This window comes from Sceloporus occidentalis, unplaced genomic scaffold (assembly GCF_023333645.1).
Source record: "Sceloporus occidentalis isolate IW3139 unplaced genomic scaffold, rSceOcc1.0.p SCAF_4, whole genome shotgun sequence".
In the NCBI taxonomy this organism is placed as follows: domain Eukaryota; kingdom Metazoa; phylum Chordata; class Lepidosauria; order Squamata; family Phrynosomatidae; genus Sceloporus; species Sceloporus occidentalis.
The window spans coordinates 16,305,131-16,327,925 of NW_028316984.1; the positions used below are offsets into that span (position 1 = coordinate 16,305,131).

Consider the following 22,795-nt stretch of genomic DNA (forward strand, 5'->3'; position numbering starts at 1 on the left):
CTGAAGCCTCTCCTTTCTCTTCCCACTGATCCTTACCCCACTCACAGCATCTCCAGAGTTTTAAAGAGATGTAGCAAATACCACAGCCTGTTTCTGCAAAATTTGGAGAGAAGTAGTATAGTGTCACCCTTCCCTTGGGGTGTCACCTGGGTGCTGCCCACACTCCCTGTACTCCCCTAGTGACACCCCTGTGCAGATCTCACTTATCTGCTCTGGAACAAGTAGTAAAATTTCCAAAAAGGACAAAAACAAAACAAAACAAAGGAAATAGTTGTCAGTATAAACTTGTCTTAACACATACGGAAGCTGAAAATGTAATATTACATTGCACTTTTGAAATAAACCAAGGTGTCCGTATTGAGAATGTTATTTTTCATATTGGGTAGGATTGATATTTTCACCATCATACTGTGATAATCACAGGGACTTCGTCCGCTTTTAAACCTTCCCATTGAAATATATTTCTGTAAAAGCATCCTTTCACCCACCCATAGGCCATCTGACTCATCTGCAAACCTCAGGGTTTCCAGAATAGGCTGATACCTTCCATCTTGTGTACTGGTATGGCTTTGTAAGTAACAGCTCTTACAGTCTGAGCAATGGAAACAGAAGGAAAGATTATCTGAATGCCAAATATTGTTAACAAACTTTCGTGAACATTATAACATATTTTTAAGCACACAGCATCTTAGATTTTCTTTGTTCTTTCTCCTCAAAATGTTTAATTGCTGCAGTGAACATAGTAACAAACCAAAATGTCCATACCGGAACTTCCTTTTTATATTGGAGACCCTGATATTTTTATTGCTGCACTATGATAGTCATAGGGACCATCTCCTTTTTAGCCTTTCCATTTTTGCCAAGATATTAGCATTCTTTCACCTACCCATAAGCCATCTGACTCATCTAAACACTCGGTGGGGAAATTATTTTAAATTCTGTTGCTGTGGCCATGATAACAAGAAGAAGGAAAATTCAAATGTCACCACTCTGCTTTCAAGACGTTTTAACAGATTTTGGTAGCCATGCAGCTTACTGACACTTTGACATTAATCTCTGTCAATGCAAATGCTACAGATCTGTCTACAGTGATACTGACTGGAGAAGACAGCAGTCTACTCATGCTCCAGACCATTTACACTGGGTATCTCTGTTCTCATATTGTGTACTCATACCACACATGTGCAGAAAAATCTCACAGGCTGGGAAAGACACATAAATGACCAGTGTTTCCAGTATTGAACCAGCATAGCTTTTGCTCTATTCTCAAGGAGTAGTTAAAACTGGAAGAAAGCTAGAAGTAGAAAACTGCTAAACAACTGGAACCTGTAACAATATGTTCCAGTGCATAGTGCCTTCTTCCAGCATATTGCAGCCATTCCCCCTCCCTATTCTAAATTTTGCACCAAATCACAGATATGTACTCTACGTTGCTCAGTCTGGAACAAGCAAAATATCCTCAGACATAATTCCATGGTGCCTGTCACCACTGAAGAGGTTTCCTTAGTAGCAGCTGGTGGCTTCTAAGGGCCTCAACAAACCAGCATAAAAAGGTGGCCTTGGGGTGGAGTGGGGATGTGGCGTCCATACGATGGCCACCCAGATACTGCCCCATGCTGCCTGCCTGACCCACAGTGGGTGGCATCATGGTGTGTCTTTGGTGCAGCACTTGCATCCATTGTGCTGAAGAAATGGCAAAAAGTCACCACAGCAGCAACTAACGCACCCTTTCTGTGGCACAATAGCCAGATCGGGGCCGCAGCGTGTGGTTGCTGCAGCCCCAATCTGACAAGGAAAGGGGCTGTCTGTACAGCCTCTAAGTCATTGGCAAAGTAAAAACCACATTTTAATCCAAACTGTAAAGCAGCCATCCAACCTAATAAAATCAAAGCCACACCAGCTACGATTTCTTTAAGTCTGAGAATAAACCATGGTCAGATAGAATTAACATTCATAAGACTTGCCCCAACCACTGTTAAGGCCAGAAGAAAGAAAGGTGTTGGGGGTGGGGGGTGGGGGAAATAGGGGAAGGAGGACTGAGTTGATTAAGATATGGTGAGGCCCTAATCCAGAGTGGCCATAAATACAACTTGCAGGTGCCTTTATGCCCTTTTTGAGTGTGACTTCCAGGATGATTTTTATGTAACTAATATTGCAGCATGATAATATTGCAGAAAATCACTAAATGCATTATAGTCAAGGGGGAAAGGAAGTAAACTCAGTGATAGTGAGTATCCCATCTGCCATTCAATAGGCTCAATACTCACTAATTGGGCAATCAGTACTCAATAACATAGTGTATATTATGTTTATTAAAGTCAATTTTAGTTCATTTATATATAAATATATTTTACAATAATTAAGCAACTATGAGTGGAATATTTTATTTGTTAATAATGAGGGGAGAGGTGTTGTGTGTCTAAAAATGAAGTGGGCTTGCTAAATATTAACTACAGTAATCACATGCGTATGGGTGATTTTATTTGTTAATAATGAGTGGGGTGGTTTTTATTTGCTAATAATAAAACTAATCTCTCCAAATACTATGAGTGTGGGGCTATTTAACTTATTCATAATGAGCGAGCAAGCATCATAATTTTGTTTGTCTGAAAAAAAAAATTAGAGGCCCTCAGAATCTACAGAATTTAACTAGCTTACTTAGGGTGCATCTACACAGTGGAAATAATGTAGTTTGACACCACTTTTAGATAGTTCAGTCCTATGGAATCCTGGGATTTGTAATTTTAGAAGATCCTTAGCTTTCTCTGCCAAAGAGTGCCGGTGCCATCAAAGCTACAAATCCCAAGATTCTGTAGGATGGAGCCATGGTAAACTGCTGTCAAACAGTATTATTTATACAGTATAGACACATCCTTAGTCAGTTCATAAATCCAGCACTGTGTGGGGGGGGGGAGGGGGGAAGAGCATGCATTTCTCTGTCTTGTTTCTAATCTCTTAAACACAGTTTGGGAATTAGGGATGGAGTATTGTATGTGAAAAACAAAGAGTTTAGCAGGTTGATATGTATCCACTGCAAGAGATACACCAGTATGCCTATAAAAATGTCTGGAGCAAATCTTGTTTCACCATTTTTAGGAAGAGGATGCTGGAATGGTATGGGTCTGTCTTGGCAGGGAGAGCCATAAGATACTGTGTAGTAGCCATGCCAAACTCTCAAAATAGACACACACATGCTGGAAGAGGAGCTCTGATACCTCTGCTTCATCACTACTACCACCACCAGTTCCCTCTACTGGAAGACAAAGATGTGTGTGCCTACACAACTGCCAAGATCCTATATGTATATTGTCTCAGCATTGTATGAATATCCACCAGCCAAGTAACACTACACTAGCACAATGTAGTCCTCTTTACAGAATACCGTAGTAGTGCAATTTGCAAAAAGTAGTGAATGCACTGCACAATGCAGACTGACATACAACATCAGCTAAGCAGAAGAGGAAGAAGAAAAGGGAGGCTTGGTGGACATAAAAAGTCTTTGTAAAAAGGAGCTTCTTTGTCAGAGGTTGTGTTAACTGAGGTATGCCTGTATCTTGCCTGTCCTTGCAGACAAGGAGAAAAAGTTCACATTTTCTCATACTTGCATCCATGATTTACATATAAGGATGCATAATATTTATTTGTGTAAAGATTCACTATATTCATTTCCACAAATGAATTGACCCCAAATCAGGATCAATATAAGCTAACAGCAATTTCAATTCTCCAAGTACGTTATGTAATCAAAACAGAACCAACAACGCACATGAACAGACTTGGGAAACACTAATGTCATTCAAGAAATCTTTAGAAAAATACCAAGGTGGTAGCTCTACAAAAACTGTCCAATGAAGAACAGTTAAATATGTTCAGTAACCAGAGAATGCTGATTGACTTTGGGAGGAGAAATAATAAATAGTAATAAAAAAATCGACCCTAGGTGAAATGGAGTGGAGTATTCTAAACAAGAGTACTCCATGTTTCAGCATTTTACTGGTCCCACTTGCATGAGATCCTAATGATCTCAATTCTCCAACTGCTAGTGTATATGCAGCCAAAGCAGCACTAACCAGGTGCAGGAGGGTGGCATAAGCAAACTTGAGTGGAAAGTACCAAAGTTCGTATGGAAAAATGAAAAGGGGTGGTGAGGACTGAGCAAGGTCAATGGGCAAAAAAACTAATTTGGGGGTGGGAACAACACAAAAGCCAGGAGTATGGACAATCGAAAAGAGCATGTAGAATCTACAGAGAAGACCTGGAAACTGCAGATTTTTGTTGCAGGTCTTTTCTTTTTCTGTTCTTTTAAAAACCTCCTTCTGGGCCACTTTTCCAAAAGGAACCAAACCAAACAAAAATCCAGTTAAAATGAAACAGGGAATACATTTACTAACCTACCAGAACAATCGCTAAATTGCTAAAAGCAACAGCGTGCCAAAAGAAAGAAAGAAATCAGCTGAACCAAGAAGTGCTGCAGCCCTTGCAAAACGGGAACAGAGAAGAACACTTCCTCACTCGAATGGGCAAAGCATTCCAAATCTGGCCCTGGTCCTAGTTACTCCCATTCTAATCTGCTGCAAAGGGTGCACACAGAGCAGGTCCTGATTGCAGATCACACTCTAGTTGTTGAAGGGATTTATCAAAACCTGTGGGCACCAAAATCAAAGGTTCAAAATATGCAGCAAGATATCAGGCAGTATAGAAGATGAAATGAGGGGAGCACAAAGCTGGCAGAGGTGCAGTTGTTGTTCCCAACAAGGGTACCATTTGACACCATCTTGGCAAGATCTGCAAACCTAACTGGACCATCTCACAACAACAACAATGTATTTATATCCCACCTCTCCCTACGGATCGAGGTGGGTTGCAGAAATACAATTAATACAATAAAATACATAGTAAAAGCAAAAAAAAAAAAAAAAACCCCATCAATCCCACCAAAAATACAATTTAAAATAGTTAAAAAGGCCAGTTGAAGAGAGACAGTTTAAGATAGGGAGGACAATCTGGGAAGGCCTGCTGGAAGAGATGCGTCTTCTTGACAGCCATTTTGAAGGCGTCTAGAGTAGTAATGTGACAAATCTCTTCCGGCAGGTCATTCCACACTTTTGGAGCAGCAGGTGAAAAGACCCTCTGGAAAGCCACAGCCAGCCTGGGCTTCATTGGCACAAAGTGGAAGACATATTGTAAAAATATATTCAGGGATATGGGTTGGGGAAGCAAAAATGGATGTTCTTCCATCTGGAGAAACATTAGTTCTAATAATTACAGTTATGGACCAAGCCTCACTAAGAACCTGCTGGTCCCTTGGGAGACAAAGAACAAACATAAAATTCTGATAGCATATGAAAAACTAACATCATCTATGCTAAGATAAAGATGATCACAATGCTCTATATATTTGTTCCCTCCTTCCCAAGGGACCAGAGCATTGTAAACATAACTTGGATTCAAATTGAATAACGAATTGATTTCATATTCTTCCCAAATGGGGGAAATGTCCATTTTTGCTTCTTCTTCTTTTAGCCTTCAAACGGCTAGGGTACAGCTTATAACATCTCATCCTTTGAAAGGCTACCTCAGTTAGGATGGCAAAAGTCCCATTCTCATTATTATTATTATTATTTTACTTTATTTATATGCCACCTTTGTCCTAAATGGGACCATAGGTGGCTCAGAAAAGATACTTTTAAAATGTTATGGACGGCAGACTTGCTGCAAACTGATAAATGTCTATATTCAAAAATAAGTGCTACTGACTTAAATGGAGCTTTCTCCCAAGTAAATTAGCATAAGATTACCATCCTGGGGAGCAATTACACAAGTCTTCCTCAACTCTGGGGCTGACCAACATTGCTCCCAGCTTTTTTCTTTGCTCTGTACACTCACACCAGCTTTGTTTAATACCACCTCTGATTAAAAGTTTTAAGAAAGACAAAAGCCTACTATATTGCAATGCTTTTCACTGGGTTTAATAAATGTATTGCCTTTATGTGGACACTTCCTTCTTCAAAATTATGAAATGTCAACATATTCTATCCTGGGTAGACAGGCTAATATTGTAAGCAAGCCACAAAACTGTAAAAGCACCTAAGTTACTCAAGCCCAAACAAGCAGGTCTATATAAACAGCACCAGTCCACGTCCCCACCTTACAAAGAATCAAGTACTTAAGTTACTTTAAACAAGGAACTCTTTCTTTTTTTCCCCTCATGGTAGGAGGCAAATTGATTTGACAGGCTCCCAGCAGAGCTCCAAGTCCAAATGACTGCCAAAAAATATTGGAACAATACAGCTATATTTTAAAAAAATAAAAACAGAACTAAACTTAAGGAAAAGACTACAGGGTTCATTTGGAGAAGAATAAAAACCATAAAATACTACCATTCACTAAATTGAGAGGTTTCACTAAAATTCACAATGAGGCAGAGATCTGCTGCATTTGAGGAGAGAGACCACAGTCAGTTTCTTCTTCTTGCACCTGAAGAGATTTTCTTTCCATGTACCACAGAGCCAACTGTTTGGATTATAGGTTATGACTTACATATTTTGGGGTTCATTAAAAAAAAAAGAGGGAGAAAACCTGTGTTTTAGCACAAAGTCCCTGTGCGTGGGAGTGCAGCTGTAAAGCAAAGCACATTGTTATGCAAGCAGATATGAATCTATACCCAATGATCAAGGAAGGTTTGAAAATTGTTTTGACAGTTGCTAGCGCAGCTCCAGTTTTTACTGGAGCTCTCTGATTTGTAGGCAAAGAAGAAGACCACAATCCAACACTGAGTGAGGTGCATGAAAGCCCACAAATTAAGTTCACTTCAGTTCTGGCCTAGGTCTTCCCTATTTTTTTCCCCAGCAGAATACTGTATAATTTTAAAATAAACAAACACTTTTAAAAATATAAATAGTACAACAAAGCCTTATTGTATTTCTTCCTGCTGTTACGTGGCAGCTATTCATTTTAGATGCAAACTGAATCCTACCTGCAAAGCATCACATTATTAAATGCCAACACGTCAGCTGGTTCTTTTGAGATGCCAAAAACCAAACAAATCACTCTTTACTCACTGGTTAGATTCAAAGGCAACTTACAAATAAAACAATGCATTGTGCAAGATCATTTTCAGTAGACTACTTCAAAATAACTTACTTCAAAATAGTTACATAACTAGCATGATGATGCTATCTGTTGCATTTATGCAGTTTTAGACCTCTACTTTTTTGGCATAAATAACAGCCCACAATTGGCAAAGTTACACAGCCGCACTGTCAAAGAATACTCACGGAACACTGGATGTTCCATTTAGCCATGTTTGATTTTGTTATGAGTACAGTATTTTGGCCATTTAATCCAAAACTCTCCCAATGTGACCGTTTTTAATGCACCGCCTCACACCACCTGCACATGTGGCACAAATATATACCTCAACTGCAAACATGGTTATCTCCTACAGATGTCAAATAGTACTTGCCTCCAAATGAGGACTGCTTCGCTCACTGCTCTTCTTTGTGCTCCCCAGATATCTCCTGCAATTGTCATAAATTCATGCACCAGATTCCTGACTCATATGCTAGCCACACAGCAAAGCCTTGCGTCACGCTGCACAAATGATATGTTTTTCCAACATTGATATTCGTGCCACAAACAACAAAAACTTATCTTCATGCATAAGTTTGGGGTTAGAACACCCTCAGGCTCTTAACTGAAACATGATCTGTGGTTAAATCATCCTTTTTTCTCTTTTCCTGGCTCCTGCAAGGCTGCAGGACTTCCAGAAGCAGTGGCTGCAAGTATGCTACCAAACAGATGTGAAGCACACATCCCTGGAGGGAAGTAGTGCCATACCACCAGTATTCTGCCATACTTCTGCCACACAAAAGAATAAGAGTTTATTCCCAGAAAGTACAGAGAGATAAACAATTACTTTTATTGGGTTCACCGTTAGTCTTTCTCTCTCTGTCATACACAAACACACGCACACACACACACACACAAACAGACACATATATGGGAAGATGCCACAAGGCAGAATATAAACAGTTAAGTGAATAATTATTCCAGAGCTACTCAAAGTGGTGGTCCAGGGACTGTTGCCAACCCACAAGCTATTGGCTGCTGGCCCTGGTAAAGACCATAAAGATAGAATGGGAAAACTGTAGCCAATGTGCACCAATATGGTACTGGTCCCTGGTACATTGGAGGAAAAATTAGTGCTGGTGCCACACATCTGATAGCTTGGGAAACACTGGTCTCTGCCTCATTGTCTCAGCTGAGAACAGCGGCAACAGCTAATTTCATGTTTTCTTTTGTATTCCTCACCACTGTGATGGTGTATGTTGAAAGCTGCCTTGAGAGAAAGGTGGGGTATAAACTAACTAACTAAATAACATCACCTTTAGTGTTGGATTCTCTGCTAGGTCATGAAACCCACTGGGTAATCTTGGGCAAGTCACACACTCTCAGCTTCATGGGAAGGCAATGGCAAACCTCTGAACAAAACTTGCTAAGAAAACCCCATTATGGGATCTCCTTAGGGTTGCCTTAAGTTGGAAACTACTTGAAGGTGCACAACAACAACAACAATATTGTTACTACAGCCCAAACCCCTCTCTGTTTGAGACTTTGGACTCCTTTGGGCAACAATTATTCTTTGTGCCTGAAGTATTACTTCAGGTACAGTAAGGGGAGGTGTGAGAGCCAGCATGGTGTAGGGGTTTGAGTGTTGGACTGCAACTTTGGAGATCTGAGTTCAATTACGACTCAGCCATGAAACCCACTTGACCTTGAGCAAGTCACACTCTTACTGCCTCAGAGGGAAGCAATGGCAAACTTCCTGTGAACTAATCTTGCCCAGAAAACCCCAGGATAGCGTGGCCTTAGGGTTGCCATAAGTCAGAAATGACTTGAAGGCATACCACCATCACCACCACCAAGGGAGATGTGGGAGGAGAAAAGGAGGAGAGAAAGAACAGCAGCAAAAGATGGTGGTGGTGGTGGGGGGGGGGGTGTTTCCTTCTTCTGAGATGAGGCAGTCATGTTTACGATTATCTGGGAATATCAAATAAAGGTAAGCCCACCTCTCACCCCAGAACTGTTCAGACACAGGCTATGGAGAGATCACCTGGTAGGTAAGAGAGGACCACAAACACAGGCTACTTGGGAGTCTGAATGCAGTTCTCCTCACACCTAACCCAAGTCTTCTCAGACACAGGGGGAAGGGAAAGTACCACTGAGTCTCCATCTCAAGAGCAATCAAAGCCAGCCCTTTGCCTCATAGGAGGCTCAAGACCCCCAAAGGAAAGTTAGCCTCAAAACCAGAGAAACATTTCCTGCAGATGGGGCAGGCATCAAATCCGGATAGATACACATGCAGAAAAGGGTGGCATGCACAGCATTAGCATCAGCATCCAAGGGAAGCCGTGTTGACTATATTGCAAAGTACAATAACATCTCAAATCCACTAAACAGTTATACTATATCTTTTGTGAGAGCCAGCATGTTGTAGGGTTTCAGTATTGGCCTATGACTCTAGACACCAGGGTTCAAACCCCTGCTGAGCCATGAAACCATGAAACGCACTGGGTGACCTTGGTCAAGTCATTCTCTCTCAGCCTCAGAGAATGACCATGGCCAAACTCCTCTACAGAAATTTGCCACGAAAGCTCCCATGATAGGGCTGCCATAATTTGGAATCAATTTGAAGGAGCACAACAACAACAAATGTATTTTTTGCCTTTAGCTTGGCTGCCTAAATGTATTGCTGTTTTTGTAGACTGTGGATGTTGGTGTACAATAGTGGTACTAGTAGTAACAATAACAATAATAATAATAATAGAATAGTAAATAGTTTTATCTTGGGATGTGGTGGGTTAGATGCCAATTCTGACAATTGTAACATCAGACAGTTAGTAGTTTGAGGCCCAAGTGCCGCACGATGGGGTGAGTTCCCATCACTAATCCCAGCTTCTTCCAACCTAGCAGTTCGAAAGCATGCAAATGCAAGTAGATAAATAGGTACTACTTTGGTAGGAAGGTAAACAACGTTCGGTGCAGTCATGCTGCTCACATGGCCACTGGAGTCGATTTTAATAACACTGGCTCTTCAGCTTAATAATGGAGATGAGTACCATCCCCTACAGTTGGTTACGACTAGACATTCATGTCAAGGGACACTTCCTTTACCTTTTCAAATAGTAATAGTAATAAGCTAGTATGGTGTACTGGGCTACACTCTGGGCTGGCTACACTGGAGACGAGGGTTTGAATCCATGCTCAGCCACGTAGACCCACTGGGGACCTTGGGCAAGTCACACTCTCTCAGCTTCAGAGGATGGCCATGGCAAACCCACTCTGAACAAAACTTGCCAAGAAAAGCCTCATGATAAGGGAGGCCATAAGTTGGACACAACCTGAAGGCACACACACAAGAACAACAAATATACATTGTGTGTCTTGGATGGTCCCATGAAGGTATCTCTGTGTTTTTGTGGAGCGTGAAGGTTAGTGTAGAAGAAAACAAAGAGGAGGAGCAGGTGGAGGAGGAAGAAGATGAAGGAGAGGAGAGGGGGGGTGGAAGAGGAAGATGATGAAGAGGAGGAGGAGGTGGTGGTGGTGGAAGAAGGAGAAGAACAAGAGGAAGATGAGGTGGTGGAGGTGGGAGGAGGAGGAGGAGAGGAGGAAGCAGTGGTGGTGGAGGAGGAAGAGGGGGAAGGAGGAGACCAAGAGGAAGAGGAGGTGGTGGTGGAGGAGGAAGGAGTGGTGGTGGAGGGAGGAGTATTCTGGTGGTAGTTGTGATAGAGGAAGAAAAAGAAGGAGAAGAATAAGAAGGAGAGGAAGAGGAGTTGTTGGAGTAGGAAGAAATAGTGGTGGTGGTGGTGGTGGTGGAAGAAGAAGAAGAAGGAGAAGAACAAGAAGAAGAGGTGGTGGTGGAGGAGGAGGAAGTAGTAGTAGTTGTGGTGGTAGTTGTGGAGGAAGAAGAACAAGAAGAGAAGGAACCGGTGGAGGAGGAGGAGGAAGAAATAATGGTGGTGGAAAAGGGAAAAGAAGGTAGAGAAGGAGGAAGAAGTAGGGTGGCGGTGGTGGTGATGATGTGGAGGAGGAGGAGGAGGAATATGAACAGTAGTATTAATCAGAACAGGGCCAGGTTGGAGGAGCCCAAGCAGGCTCTTTCCTGGGCTGGGAACTGCCCCCTGCTCTCCTCCTCCTCCTCCCTCCTGGCTTTGTTTTCCTTCCAGAGTGGCGGAGGGGAAGGCTGTGTCTGCATGAGCTGCGAACAAAGGCAAGGTGAAGGGGGCTACTGCTGCTGCTGCAAATGCCAGGGAAGCGCCTGGGCCGAAGGAGAGCAAGGCAGGATCCTGATCCCCTCTCCCTCTCTCAGTCTGTGGGTCTCCTTCCCAGGGAGGGATCCAGGGCCAAGCAGGGCAGGGAAAGGAGAAGGGAGATCAGGGCCAGGAGAAGGAGGCCAGATAGAGAGGAGTCATGGAGAATAAAGGCTAGACCTAAGAAAGCCAGGATCTCCAAAGGGGGGGCATCTCTTTGGGGGGACCAGAGGGGTCCTTCCCCCCCCCCCGATGGAGGGCATCCCAGCCAAAGAGGGTGAGGAGGAACACCACCAAAAAGGGAGGGATAATAAAAATCAAAGCTCCAAACCCTCCAATTAGGGAGAGAATCCCCCCTTCTGAATGATGCTCCCCATGGAGGACATCCCCTCTTGGGCAAGAGGAAGAGGAGGGAATGGAGGATGGGTCCGGGAAAAGGAGGACGGGCCTGGCCAGCCAGGAGGAAGAAGGAGCCCTCGGCTTGGAAGAAGAGGAGCCTTTCTTAGCGCTGCCTCCCTCCTTCCCTAAAGATGCCCCCCAGGGCTCTTACCTGAGATGCTGCCTCCGATGCTGGAAGAGCAGTGCTCCAGAGAGGCAAGCACCAGCCGCCCTCCACCAGCTGTTCTCTTTGCCCAGGATGCTCCGGCAGAGAGAGGGAGGAGGAGGAGGGTGGATTTCCCCAACCTCTTTATTGCATTTTCCCCTCCTCCTCCTCCTCCTCCTCCTGCTCTGCCCCTCCTGCTTCCCAGGCAGCCTTCAGCTGGGCTTCCTCATTGGCAGATGCCCGCTGGAGGTGCCAAGGCCAGGGCCAGCCGCAAAGAAGGAAGGAGGCGAGGAAAGAAATGAAAAAAGACATCGCCTCCCACCAATGATTTGTTGCTGAAGCCTAGGAAAGCTCCTGCTGCCAATGTCTTTCCTTTCAGTGAGTCTCAAAGGCGCTGCGATTTCTCCCTGATGAGACTTTGATTTGTTGCTGGCCATTCCCTGGATAAGGACACTGTCAATTGCCACATGTGTGAAAATCTTAATCACGATGGCACCATTGTCACAGGATAATAACTGCCGATCCCTTCCCCCCATGATAAAGCATGGTTCACACCGTGTTGGCCCCAATCACACTTTCTTCAAATATTTAAACAGGACTATCATATCACCTCTTAACTGTCTCTTCTCCAGGTTAAACATACTCAGCTCCCAAGCAGTGCAGAGCCTGAAGGATGGGATCTGGATTCAGGTTGCTGTTGTTGTTATTATTATTGAGAGCCTAGTGCTTTTGAGTTCTGGACTCTGGAGAGCAGAGACCAGCTGTGTCCTCACCGCCAAGGAGAGGACAAGGCACCACCAGAAGGGAGGACATGCCAGAAAAAACGGAGGACGACACGACCAAATCAAAGCCCAACACACTGGGATAAATGGTTGCTTCTTTGTCCTGCTCCAAATGGAGGACCTTTTGAATTCCCTCATGGACAGATGGTGGAAATCGAGGACATGTCCTGGAAAAGGAGGATATGCCTGGTCACGCTGCATGAAACCCACTGGGTGACCTTGGGCAAGTCACACTCTCTCAGCCTCAGAGGAAGAAGGCAATGGCAATGAACTAATCTTGCCAAGAAACCCCATGATAGGGTCGCCTCGGGGTTGCCATAAGTTAGAAATGACATGAAGACATACAGCAACAAGAAGAATATAATAATAATAATAATAAATATTATTCCATTTCCCATGAAATAAAAGCAGGGTGACCAGAGATCACCCTCCTCCTTTTCCAGAGCATGCCCCCCCTTTCCACCTTCTGTCCAGGAGGAATCTCAGAAGGTCCTCTATTTGAAGCCTGGATTTTTATATTTCTATGGGAGTGTTTTGAGCTTTCGTTTCGGCCATGTCCTCCTTTTTTCTTTTCTTTTGGTCTGGAAGGTCCTCTATTTGGTGGCCAGGGGGACCAGATGTGTCCTCACCCCCAAGGAGGAGCAGGCCAAATGGAGGACCTTCAAAACAAAAATGGAGGACATGATTTAATTAATTAACTTGTATGCCACCTTTCTCCCAGAAGGGTCTCTAGGTGGCTCACAGACAAAAACGCTTTAAAAAAATAATACTAATTGCAATAAATTTGGAAATGACTCAAAAAAGCTCAAAATACTATAAATGTAAATGTGTGCTTCTTATGTCAGGCTCCAAATGGAGGACCTTTTGGAATCCCTCCTGGGCAGAAGGTAGAAACCCAGTAGAAACCCCAGGACACCCAGTCTGTGGTGCCTCGTCCTCCTGGTCACCCTGAATACAGGTCACGTTGGACTGGAGGGCAGATTATTGCAACAGGGTGACTATGGAGGGGGTTGGGTGGGCACCCAGATGTCCTCGCCACCAAGGAGGCAAAACAGAGGACATTCAAAACAAATGGAGGACCTGACCAAAGAAAAGCTCAAATTTCACACACAGTGCATCTAGCAAGCTTCACTTCATCATGAGAAAGAGCCATACACCAGCTTCCTCCCTCTCTCTTCCCATCTCTTAGCTCTCAAGCAGTGCCTTGGCAAGTGCGGAGGCTGAAGACTGGGATCTGGATCATGATCATGATCATGATGATGTTTCCCATGCAATACAGGCAGCACTGGACTGGAGGGCAGATTCTTGCAACTGTGGCCAGATGTCCTAATGGCAAAGGAGGTCAAGGCACTACAAGACATTCAAGAGAAACAGAAGACCTGACCAAGGAAAAACTCAAAACGCTCATAGAAATATTTATTCATGCTTTCTAGGCATGCTCAAAATGGAGGGCATTTGGGAATTCCACCTGGACAAAAGCATGACATGGAGATAGGTCCTGGAAAAAGAGGACCTTTGGTCATCCTGTGGGCACAGGGGTATGCCAGGAAATGGGCACTGCCTGGAGGCCGCATACCAATATTAGGCTGTCCCCCAGATTGGGAAAAGGATAGTTGCTGTGAAACCTTGTGCTGCTCTTCTCAGATGTCAGGCCCAATGAGTTTAATGGGACTTATTCCCAACTGTTTGCTTGTTTTTTGTGTGTGTGCCTTCAAGTCATTTCAACCCTAAAGCAAACCTGTCATAGAGTTTCTTTGGCAAGTTTCTTCAGAAGGGGTTTGCCATGGCCATCCTGTGAGGCAGAGAGTGTGCCTTCTCCAAGGCCACCCAGTGGGTTTCTATGGCTGAGCAAGGAATCAAACCTTGGTCTTCTAGTGTCCCAGTCCAATGCTCAAGCCATTATACAGTGGACCCTTGTTATATGCTGGGGTTTGGTTCCAAGATCCCCCATCTATAACAAAAACTCTGTATGCTGAACTCTCATTAAATATGACATTGCAAAATGGTGTCCCTTATAAAAAATGGAAAATCAAGGTTTGATATTTGAAATTTATATTTTTGGGAACATTTTCAAACTGTGGATGCTTGATTCCATGTATTAAAAATCCGTGTATAAGAATGGCCGACTATACCATTTTTCCTTATAGCAACCATTTGCAGTAGATCTCAAATGGTGGGACAGAACCCCCAAAGTGGGACACAAGAGTTACTCAAGGAAGGCTCGAGACTTGAGAAAAATACACCCCACCATTCTTCTCCCCAAACTTTTTCTGTCCTGGAGGAGGAGAGCAAGGCAAGGAGAATGCTTAGAGTAGCTGCCTCTGCCTGAGGGAGAAGGAGAAAGAGATCAGGGAAACTTATGGGATCATGGCCTCTGGCAGGGCCTGATATTTTCATGTACATTCATGAATATATATAAATGTGCAAATGAAAATATGCACACTAAACAAACAAAATATTTGTATTCATATATTATGTTGAGCTGGGAAGGGGGGATGTCCATGCATAGATGTAAAGGGAGTCACAAGAATAAAAAGTCTGAGAACCACTAGTTTGTGGGGGAACAGGACAGAATAAACCAGTGGCACATTGTGGGGAAATTCACCGTAACTCTCAAGAGAGAAGTTGTGTGTCAAATAGTTGTTTTGGATCTTGTGTGTGCGTGCATGAAAATTAATTGGATGCTTTATCTGGTAAATTTCCCTTTGCCCCTATAGGTGTGAAATATCTGTGTCAACTGTTGAATCATCTTTAAGTATCATCTTCAAATCTTCTTTGCACCTCTACTGTCCTGGGGCATGTAGAGCACAGTTGGCAATATGCACAAACAGCTCTGCGCTCATTACCACTACAGATACAAAAGCACCTACGTGCATTTTAACTGTTCCGCAAATCTATTTTCAATACAAATTGGGTGAGGGAAAAAAGAACACGTTTTGCTTAATTAAGACTTCAGATGGAAAACGTCTGTTCCATACTGTACTTGCTAATAGCTTGAGAATGAGTGCAACTGTTCAGTGCATGTTTACAGTCGCGAGCTGAATGTTTCCTATGAGAAGCAATCTGTTTTTTGGTTGCACACTTTGATATTTCCCTAGTTCAGCCTTGCCATTAGGTAGAGGGAGGCAGCTTCCTCAGGCAGCAGATTTTGGTTCATGAAAAAGAAGCAAACTGTATTTTTACTGCCAATCAGCCAATGATGAGAAGAGGTAGTTGTTGGACTTTGTGTCTCATGCACTGAAATGACTTGCTTGGCTCTGAGTATGATGCCCCTTCTCCTTGGTGCTGTCCCACCCTAGGAATCAAAATGCCTTGGGCTGTTCCTGATGGGCTCAGTCCAGATCCAATGGCGTCACTAGGGTTGACATCACCCAGTGTGGTAACTTATGGTGTCACCCCGTCATTGGCCTTCTCCCATACCACACCATATAGACTCCTTAGTTGTGTTTTTTATTTGTACTAATATTACCCGTTAATCTTAATTCCTGCACATCACTGAATGGTAATAGTTGTGACATAAAACAACTAGCAAGATTAAAATTATACAGTATTTATTTATTTATTTATTTATGGGTGACTCTTTTCTGCTCAAATGCACATGTTTGAGGAACAAACTTAAGGTGTCACGTAGTACAGTCCACACACCTTTTAATTTGTTGCCTGTTTTATTGAACCCTTTCCTGTATTATTATGTATTATTTATATGTATTATGCCATTATTTCTTAGATTGTACGCCATGGGCAGGTTTACTCTCATCTATTTTATTGTTTGTATGTACAGTGCTGTGCAAATCTACAGCGCTATATAAATAAAGCATAATAATAATAATAATAATAATAATCTTGCACCCCCTAGTGATTCTACTGTCCAGATCTTACTCCAGTAAGGATGAAAAGAATATTCACTGACTGAAAAATTGGTTTCCTGATACTCAAGAAAACTAGTTAGGAAAAATGATACAGTGATGACAATTTTGTGCTGTTTTTACTCAGTATTTGCACATCCAGAAATGTATTGAAAAAATTATTCTATGCAGGAATACACATTTTGTTGTATGAGAATTGTGAGTTTTTGCATAAATAATATTGTTTATTTGTGGGTTTGGTTTTTTTTTTTTTGGTTTTTTTTTGCACGATTGCTGTTTTCTATGCAAAAGCCAGCAGTGTTTCAAAGCAAAAATCTTTAACAAATCAGAAACTTGTGGGGGGGGGGGGGAACAGTCTTCTGGGGGGAATAGCTACATGGCTTTGCTTTGCAATATTCTGTACAAGCTTTTTGTGGTGCAACTATTTTGTTCTACCAGATTGCTAGGTTTTGCATAGAAAACAGTGGTCTTGCACACAAAAGAACGTACAGGGATGTCTGGAAATTGGGGTGTTTTTAAGCACAAGCCCTTATGCAAAAAAACTGCATGTATTTGCATGCAGAATAATTTCTCCAAACACTTTAGGATGTGAATGATACTGGCTGAGAAGTGCACAGATATTTTTTCCCCACAGCAACTATAGACATTATCCATCCTCACCTGTGAAGACAAAATAGTCAAATATTAACATCCCCATTAACTCCAACCTAGATGAATGATCACTGAAATGAATGAGACTTGTTAGCCACACATGTTAAAGGAAAACTAGACAAAACTTGTCACAGCTGCCATAACTAGACATTGAATCCTTACCTATCCATAGTGGTAGTTACTATTAGTTACTAAGAAACGGAGGCCAAACAGAGAACTGTTTAGCTGTTTATAAAGTCTTATGCTGTTTTCCTATTTTGACTCATACCTAACAAACTCAAGGATTAGAATGCAAATGATGTTGAAAACTAAAGAACAAAAGTGGGGGGTTGACTAAAGCATACACGTGAGAACTGTATTCAGGGGCAGCATCAAACCAAATGTGCACCATAATGTATTAATTTCTAAATTATAGAAACCAGCACCCTGCACTTCAATCAAATTTCCACAGCCATTTACAGGATTTCAAAAAGCAGTCAAACAATATGTCAACTCAAGGTTCTGAAATGAAATGAGTGAAATGGACCCCAATGTCCGAAAGAGATGGAGCATAGACTCTGGAGGCTTTAGAAGTATGAAATGTGCTATGGTAATACTTGGGAATAACTATATGACTGTTAGGGGAAACATACAACACAGCCCTGCTTCACACACAACAAAGAATGCTAGGTCTTTCCTACCAACTGATGCATTATTAATGGCAGCTGACATAACATCCCAACTTGTCCATAAAATCGCAAGGAAAAATGATTCTGTCTTACTGTTATTATATAGCTTTACAAGCATACTGAAATCTTATTGAAATCATTATACAAAATATATTCCTAATTCTTGGAATCATTACCTTACTATACATGAAATATCGAAAACAATATTTCCCTATGTTCTCTTGACATTAAGTCCCTTCTATTTTGTCAAGCTATTTATCATTTTTGCCTTTACTTTCTAAAGATAACAAAAGATTCCCCCAACTCTAATTTAAATGTCCAATATCTTACACTTATTTCAACAAGTTACTTGCTTTATTGCTGCCATCTTTTTCTGCAAAACTCCACTATGGGAAACCATTGTTCTTCATTCTTTCCTATATCTTTTTGATTCAGCCAAGCTGAACTTCTCTTATGTCAAATGGCTATAAACAAATGGAAAGTGATGCATACTGACAAACAAAAACTTCAACTGCACATATGCGTTCATGCACTCCCCTGGCCAAAGTTGCAAAAAGAAAGATCTTGGCATTGCTGTGGATAGTCTGATGAAAATGTCAAACCAATTTGCAACTGCTTTTTACATAAGAGAAGAATTTCATGATGTGCAAATGGGTGGCCCTTGTGGTCTCTTCCAACTCAGTGATACTATGATTCTAAAAAGGAGTTCTAAAAATTTTCCAATACTGTGCCACCTTTGCACAAATACATGAGACAATAGTAACATCTATAAATTATTGATTTACACTAATGGATGGGAAAATATTAAAGAAGGGGCAGTACTTATTAGGTATGGAAAGACTATTAGAAAATATTCAATAAATGGTTAAAACAGATTTTAAAATGTTGAGAAACTTGGGCAACAAGGATCCTGGACTGATAGGAATTTTTGCAGTTCAGGATTTATTTTGCCATCATTTGCCTAGAAAACAGCATTTTCAGCACAGAAAATAATACTTCTAAGGAAAAATATTTTCTGTGTAGACAATTATCTAATTGGGGATTTATTCTGTGCAAAATTCACATGTGGTTGTTTTGCCTAGAAAAGACAATTTTCTGCATAAGAAAAGCTACAACTCTCTTGTGAGGAAAGATGACAATAGTTGGAACCATTTCACTTAGGGGAAAAGATGCATTTGGGGAAGACCTGGCAGCTGTGTATAAAATTATGCATGGTATGGAGAAATTGGGTAAAAAGTAAAAGGTTTTCTTCCCTTATAATACTAGCACACTGGACCATCCACTGAAACTAAATGATGGAAGATTTAGGACCATTAAAGTACTATTTCATATGATATGAAGATAAATCTGTGGAATTCATAATCACAGGGATATTGAGATAGTGGACAACATGGACAATTCAAAGTAGGTTGCAGCTACCAATGCCTGCTAGTCAGGATTACTACATAGCACCTCTCATATCAGAATTGTTTTTCTTGAAGTTATGTAACTTCAGGTCAACTCTTGATAGAGTCAATATGGGGGCCCTGTTATTACGTTTTCTTGTCATGATTGATTCAAGAGAGGTTTGCCACTGCCTTCCACTTAAGCTGAGAGAGTGTGACTTCCCAAGTCATGCTGTGCATTTCTATGGATGGACAAAGGTGATCCCTGGTCTTCCAGAGTCCTAGCACAACACGCTTACCACTACACCACACTGCTTTTCATAGCAGATGCAGTATGCCTCTGATATGAGTTGTAGGGCAACACAAGCAGAAGAGTGCTGTTACACCAATGCCTTCTTTTTCAACTTTCCATGGACAACTGATTGGTTACTGTGTGAACAGAATTTTGGACTAGCTAGGCCTTTACTCCAATCCAGCCTGACTTATAAAGAAAAATTTAAAGACAGTCACTTAACAGAGACTCCTATCTGAAAATTGGCTGGCTTCATTCAGAAGGGGTTATTGTATGGCCGAAAGGTCATGCTATTCTGCTGAGAAATTTTAAAATTACAAAAATGTATAGATGATCATAACAGGAAAGCCAAAAAAGGCTCAGAGGCAGCCTTTGAACTGAGACTGTCCATAGGTTTCTGGGATCAGTTTGAAACTTGATTTTGATCTTTAAAGATTTAATGATACTAGATTATCTAGAGGACCACTTGTCTTCAAAGTGAACCTCAAAATCCCTCTCAAAGGTACTCCCACCAATATTCAAGAGATTGTCAAAGTTCTAGGGTGAAGATCCAACAAGCATCCCAATACAGAGCTCTTAGAAACGTCATATCCTCTATTTTATGAGCAGGGTGATGACTGGGACTACTACTCTGTGCATCTTGTTTAAGCTGAACATGATGTATATATGTTGGGGGGGGGGTTATGATGTTTTTGGTGATATCTTTTATTGAGGATCTTTTTATATAGCATGATATTAGCTACATATTCCTATATGTTTTCCGCATTTGAGCCACAACAGTCAAAAGGTTTGCAATTTGTTAGCCCAATTTATCTGGAAGCAAGACTCACTTGTTTCAATGGAGCCCCAGGCACTAATTTCTGGTCATACAATATTGTTTTAATGCAGTTAAAAAGAAAGATATGACAGTTACTCTGTCAGAGTAAGCAAAGCTGTGCAGAATTAATGGTACTTTGTCAGTGTCAACTGAAGATGCAAGCTGTCAGCGAGAACTCACCACTACACAGGGTATACAGTTGGCCTTTTTCAAGCATCCATGCTTAAAAATATTCCAAAAAATATGAATTCCAATAAGAAAACCCTGATTTTCCATTTTATACAAGAGACACCAGTTGACTATGCCATTGTATTTAATGGGACTTGAGCATCCATAGATTTTGGTATCCACAGGGGGTCCTGGAACGAAATCCCAGTAGATAGCAAGGGCCCACTGTATATATGGGCTATCAGACTGGTTAAATTAGCATACTGGTTCCTAACCAAATGCTACAGCTCACAATCAAGCTTTATAATTCAGTTCTGAGCCTAAAAGAAATGAAGTTGGTATTCTTAAGCATTTTCATATGAGTTTATCACACAGGAAACCCCATGCAGTAACGGGTGTTTAAGTTGGAAAAACCCTACAAAAGCGGGTTGATTATCACATGACGTTGTTGTTAAACTAATATTAACCCGAACAGAAAGTGGAGGGAAAATAGACAAAAGATGATCCTTTTTGCTTTTGGAAAATCCCGAAATGGTGCTACACCATAGAGGCTATATAGGAATCATTTATACAAAACAATAATGAGTGCATAACTCCACGTTTTACATTCATAACTGCGCAGTAAGATTCTCGCTGCTCTCATATCACCTCTGTCTTCTATTCTCCAAGCTAAACATACTCAGATCCCTAATTCATTCCTCATAAGGCTTGGTTTCTAGACTTTTGATAATCTTGGTCACATTTCTCTGGACATGTTCCAGCTCGTTGATATCCTTCTTGAACTGTGATGCCCAGAAATGAACATAATATTCAAAGCAGAAAAGAATAGCATTACTTCTTTCTTCAATCTGGCCACTATACTCCTGCTGATGCAGAATTGCATTGGCTCTTTTTACCCATTGCACCACACTGTTGACTCATGTACAACCTTTGGTCTGCTAGGGCTCCTAGATCCCTTTCACATGTATTATTATCAAGCCAGATGTCACCCATCATTTATTTATGCATTTCATTTTTCTGCCTATGTAAGTTTAATACCTTGCATTTGTTCCTGTTGAAATTCATTTTATTAGTTTTGACCTAATACTCCAACTTGTCAAGATCATTTTGAATTGTGTTCCTGTCCTCTGGGATATTAGTTTACCCTACACCAAAGGAATACTTTTAAAGTGAGAAATATTTATTGATTAGCCCTTAGGCCATTTCAAAATAACACAAAATAACGCTAAAACAAGTAAAACACACTATAAAATCCTATAGAAATTCTAAAGCAAATAGAAAAGAACTAAAATGTAATAACATGGAGAATACTTTTAAAGGTATTCCTCTGTCAGTAGAAATACTTGGGAGCAGATGCATTAAAGCTGGGGTGGGCATCTGTGGGCTGTTCATATGCTTTTTGGTCCACAGTTCTGCTAATCCATCAATAGAAATTGCACTTGGCCCTGGTGCTGAGAACGCTTCCCTACTACTGCCCAGTTTTCAGTTAATACAGTACATATTAAAACGGTAAGCAGTATTTATGCTCAGTGCCAACCTAGCTATTTCTGTGTCTGATATATGAAATCATTCTTTGGCTGAAATAGCTTGCCATTCCACTTCAGAGTTTCTCAGACAATAAAGCTCTTTGATCCAATTCTGCACTTTTTTGTGTTTGGAGATTATTGCACCAACTCCAGTGCCCAACTTTCCTCTTTTGAATTTGACTCAAATTCGGAAGTTAGGCTGATTTTATTGCATGGCCTATTCTGTCAAATCAGCTTCCTGTTGCCTCCGGGGCTAAATTCAGACCTCGTAAGTTGCTCTGACGGCCATTTTTTTCCAATTTGGAAGCTTCTGATTTGGAAAAAATGGCTGTTGAAGTGACTTACAGGGCCCAAATCAGTCGTGGAGGCAATGGGAAGCCATTTGAACAGAAAAGGCTGTGCAATAAAATCAGCCTAACTTCCAAACTTGAGCCAAATTCAGAAGAGGTAAGTCGGGCACCAGAGAAGGTGCAATAATTTTATATAAATTTCCTATCTAAACATCTACAGCTTTCCATCTCCCATCTGACCACTACATAGACTATAGTGACAATTACGTGTCTGTTCACTTACACAGGAATGATGCTGCAGTGATCATTATCTTATGACCATGAAGTCTCCTACATAGTAGTTTATGAGACTGAAAATAACAATAAACAGAAGAAACGAAATCTGTCCTGAACTTCTTTCTTTTCAGCTAAATAGGAATACACTCTAAAAGTCTTCCATATGGACAATTCCTAATCAGAAAAAAACCCAAAATGGTATCTATGTAGTGCTGGTG

The 22,795-nt window shown here is 41.5% G+C and overlaps 1 protein-coding gene across 13 annotated transcripts in view; it reads right to left on the reverse strand.

The window, feature by feature from the left end:
• PLCB4 (phospholipase C beta 4) overlaps nucleotides 1-12,041 on the reverse strand; it is a 214,531-nt gene extending 202,490 nt beyond the window's left edge. For 10 of the 13 annotated variants that reach the window (XM_089519296.1, XM_089519297.1, XM_089519294.1 and 7 more), the window contains exon 1: nucleotides 11,863-12,041. The gene's annotated coding sequence lies outside the window, so the exon portion shown is untranslated. The remainder of the gene's footprint in view (nucleotides 1-11,862) is intronic. The other 3 variants (XM_089519302.1, XM_089519300.1, XM_089519301.1) reach the window with 1 other exon arrangement.
• Between the last annotated feature and the right edge of the window lie 10,754 nt (nucleotides 12,042-22,795).